The following is a 4619-nucleotide window of genomic DNA, read 5'->3' as shown; positions in this document are numbered from 1 at the left end:
TCAGTCTTGGAAGGTTATACCTTTCTAAGAATTTGTCCATTTCTTCCAGGTTGTCCATTTTATTGGCATAAAGTTGCTTGTAGTAGTCTCTTAGGATGCTTTGTATTTCTGCGGTGTCTGTTGTAACTTCTCCTTTTTCATTTCTGATTTTATTGATTTGAGTCCTCTCCCTCTTTTTCTTGATGAGTCTGGCTAATGGCTTACCAATTTTGTTTATCTTCTCAAAGAACCAACTTTTAGTTTTATTGATCTTTGCTATTGTTTTCTTTGTTTCTATTTCTTTTTTTTCTGCTCGGATCTTTATGATTTCTTTCCTTCTGCTAACGTTGGGTTTTGTTTGTTCTTCTTTCTCTAGTTCCTTTAGTTGTAAGGTTAGATTGTTTATTTGAGATTGTTCTTGTTTCTTGACTTAGGCTTGTATAGCTATAAACTTCCCCCTCAGAACTGCTTTTGCTGCATCCCATAGGTTTTAGATCATCGTGTTTTCATTGTCATTTGTCTCTAGGTATTTTTTTATTTCCTCTTTGATTTCTTCAGTGATCTCTTGGTTATTTAGTAACGTATTGTTTAGCCTCCATGTGTTTTTCTTTTTTACGTTTTTTTCCCTGTAATTCATTTCTAATCTCATAGCGTTGTGGTCAGAAAAGATGCTTGATATGATTTCAATTTTCTTAAATTTACTGAGGCTTGATTTGTGACCCAAGATGTGATCTATCCTGGAGAATGTTCCATGCGCACTTGAGAAGAACGTGTAATCTGCTGTTTTTGGATGGAATGTCCTATATATATCAATTAAATCTAACTGGTCTATTGTGTCATTTAAAGCTTCTGTTTCCTTATTTATTTTCATTTTGGATGATCTGTCCATTGGTGTAAGTGAGGTGTTCAAGTCCCCCACTATGATTGTGTTACTGTCAATTTCCTCTTTTAGAGCTGTTAGCAGTTGCCTTATGTATTGAGGTGCTCCTATGTTGGGTGCATATATATTTATAATTGTTATATCTTCTTCTTGGATTGATCCCATGATCATTATGTAGTGTCCTTCCTTGTCTCTTGTAACATTCTTTATTTTAAAGTCTATTTTATCTGATATGAGTATAGCTACTCCAGCTTTCTTTTGATTTCCATTTGCATGGAATATCTTTTTCCATCCCCTCACTTTCAGTCTGTATGTGTCCCTAGGTCTAAAGTGGGTCTCTTGTAGACAGCATATATATGGGTCTTGTTTTTGTATCCATTCAGCCAGTCTATGTCTTTTGGTTGGGGCATTTAATCCATTCACGTTTAAGGTAATTATCGATATGTATGTTCCTATGACCATTTTCTTAATTGTTTTGGGTTTGTTTTTGTAGCTCCTTTTCTTCTCTTGTGTTTCCCACTTAGAGAAGTTCCTTTAGCATTTGTTGTAGAGCTGGTTTGGTGGTGCTGAATTCTCTTAGCTTTTGCTTGTCTGTAAAGCTTTTGATTTCTCCATCAAATCTAAATGAGATCCTTGCTGGGTAGAGTAATCTTGGTTGTAGGTTCTTCCCTTTCATCACTTTAAGTATATCATGCCACTCCCTTCTGGCTTGTAGAGTTTCTGCTGAGAAATCAGCTGTTAACCTTATGGGAGTTCCCTTGTATGTTATTTGTCGTTTTTCCCTTGCTGCTTTCAATAATTTTTCTTTGTCTTTAATTTTTGCCACTTTGATGACTATGTGTCTCGGCATGTTTCTCCTTGGGTTTATCCTGTATGGGACTCTCTGTGCTTCCTGGACTTGGGTGGCTATTTCCTTTCCCATGTTAGGGAAGTTTTCGACTATAATCTCTTCAAGTATTTTCTCTGGTCCTTTCTCTCTTCTCCTTCTGGGACCCCTATAATGCGAATGTTTTTGCATTTAATGTTGTCCCAGAGGTCTCTTAGGCTGTCTTCATTTCTTTTCATTCTTTTTTCTTTATTTTGTTCCGCAGCAGTGAATTCCACCATTCTGTCTTCCAGGTCACTTATCCGTTCTTCTGCCTCAGTTATTCTGCTATTGATTCCTTCTAGTGTAGTTTTCATTTCAGTTATTGTACTGGTCATCTCTGTTTGTTTGTTCTTTAATTCTTCTAGGTCGTTGTTAATCATTTCTTGCATCTTCTCAATCTTTGCCTCCATTCTTATTCCGAGGTTCTGGATCATCTTCACTATCATTATTCTGAATTGTTTTTCTGGAAGGTTGCCTATCTCCACTTCATTTAGTTGTTTTTCTGGGATTTTTTCTTGTTCCTTCATCTGGTACATAGCCCTCTGCCTTTTCATCTTGTCCATCTTTCTGTAACTGTGGTTTTTGTTCCACAGGCTGCAGGATTGTAGTTTTTCTTGCTTCTGCTGTCTGCCCTCTGGTGGTTGAGGCTATCTAAGAGGCTTGATGGGAGGCTCTGGTGGTGGGTAGAGCTGACTGTTGCTGTGGCAGTCAGAGCTGAGTAAAACTTTAATCCACTTGACTGTTGATGGGTGGGGCTGGGTTCCCTCCCTGTTGGTTGTTTTGCCTGAGGGAACCCAACACTGGAGCCTACCTGGGCTCTTTGGTGGGGTTAATGGCAGACTCTGGGAGGGCTCACGCCAAGGAGCACTTCCCAGAACCTCCGCTGCCAGAGTCCTTGTCCCCACAGTGAAACAGAGCCAACCCCCGCCTCTGCAGGAGACCCCCCCAACACCAGCAGGTAGGTCTGGTTCAGTCTCCCCCAGGGTCACTGCTCCTTCCCCTGTGTCCCGATGCACACACTACTTTGTGTGTGCCCTCCAAGAGTGGGGTCTCTGTTTCCCCCAGTCCTGTCGAAGTCCTGCAATCAATTCCCACTAGGCTTCAAAGTCTGATTCTCTAGGAATTCCTCCTCCCGTTGCCAGACACCCAGGTTGGGAAGCCTGACGTGGGGCTCAGAACCTTCACTCCAGTGGGTGGACTTCTGTGGTGTAAATCTTCGCCAGTCTGTGAGTCACCCACCCAGCAGTTATGGGATTAGATTTTACTCTGATTGTGCCCCTCCTACCGTCTCACTGTGGCTTCTCCTCTGTCCTTGGACGTGGGGTATCCTCCTTGGTGAAGTCCAGGGTCTTCCTGTCAATGATTGTCCAGCAGCCAGTTGTGATTCTGGTGCTCTCGCAAGAGGGAGTGAGAGCACGTCCTTCTACTCTGCTATCTTGGTTAATCCTCAGCAAGATCTCTTCTCAATATTTCCAGTTTTTAACCTATAAAATTTACAGTGATCAAAAGGTTGATAGTACTCAATGCTGGCAAAAATGTGGTGAGAAACAGACACTCATTTCTTATTTATAGGAGTGTGAATTTGTGCAAACTCTTTTAGAGGCAATTGGAAATGTCAAACAACATTTGAAATGTTTATATCCTCTGTTACCTAGCAAACTACAGTCTGCATAGTAGAGGAGGCATAGGATTGTCATGGCAACATCCCAGGGATAGCTGGGGACATCAGTAAGGATGGTGCTAATGGGACAAAACATTTGGTAGACTGTAGAGACAATGGGAATTTCATGACAACTACTTTGGTGCTGAGAGTCCAACTAAGGAGACACAGAAGCTGTGGCTTGTGGGGAAAGGTCAGAAAATAGTAGTGGGCTTGGAAAGCAATGAGAAACCAAGCTCAATTGCCACCTCTCCATCATGAAGGCCTTGAATCAGAGAGAGGACATGAAGAAAGCTATGTCGAATTGGTGAGATCCTATCATATGGGCATCAGAGATAGAGGGAGGGAACCCTGACTGTGAAGAAGAGGACATGCTGAGCATCGAGGCTGTCTCCCTCACATCCATTTTCCCCTCTCCCAGTTATATTCAATCGTGGTGATCCTACATCTCTTGAATGGTTCAGGATCCACTAAGCCATCGAGGACAGGGATTGGTTTAAGAATGGACATATGACCAATGAGAGGTAAGAGGAAGTTTGCTGGGGGCTTCTGAGAAGTTTCCTCCCAAGAGAAACCTCCGGAAGACATCCTCAATGTTGTGTCATATTTTCCAGAAGAAAATTTTATTTTCCATTTTGAACTCTCTTATATAGTTTGAAATTTTGTTATCGTATGCTTATGCTACTTACACAAAATATTTTTATATATTGTTGTAAAATATTTATAAATATTACAGTAAAAGATTTTTGTCATGGGAAGAATATACCACTTTTAATAAGAAAAAAACATATGTTCATGGAAATAATGGGGTTTTTTGGTTTAGGAAAAAAATTAAAAGGGGATCATAACACGTATTTTAGAACATTTTTGTATCAAGTAAGAGCACATAGCAAAGTACCTAATATGTGCTCAGTAATGGTTGAATCTGAATGGCTTTTGGGTGGTTAGATGGGAATTGGGGAAAGATAATACATCTTATCTTAGTTATTCACAGGAATATCTGGTAAAAGGGATGTGCTGTCAGGATGTAGCTGTGTGATAAAGTGGTGGTTACTGCTGTTTGGTACCTAAGGCATCACAATATGTAGAGGTGGCTGTATATGTTGTTCCATTTTAAAGATGAGGAAACTGAGTTTCAGAAGGTGAAGTGACCTTCCCAAACATGGTAGAGTCAGCAGTTGAACCCAGCCTGACTCCGGGTTCAAGTCTTTAGCTGCTTGGTTATTCCACCT

This window comes from Balaenoptera musculus, chromosome 15, assembly GCF_009873245.2.
Source record: "Balaenoptera musculus isolate JJ_BM4_2016_0621 chromosome 15, mBalMus1.pri.v3, whole genome shotgun sequence".
In the NCBI taxonomy this organism is placed as follows: domain Eukaryota; kingdom Metazoa; phylum Chordata; class Mammalia; order Artiodactyla; family Balaenopteridae; genus Balaenoptera; species Balaenoptera musculus.
The sequence above is the reverse complement of the archived record's forward strand: the minus strand, read 5'-3'. Positions refer to the sequence as shown.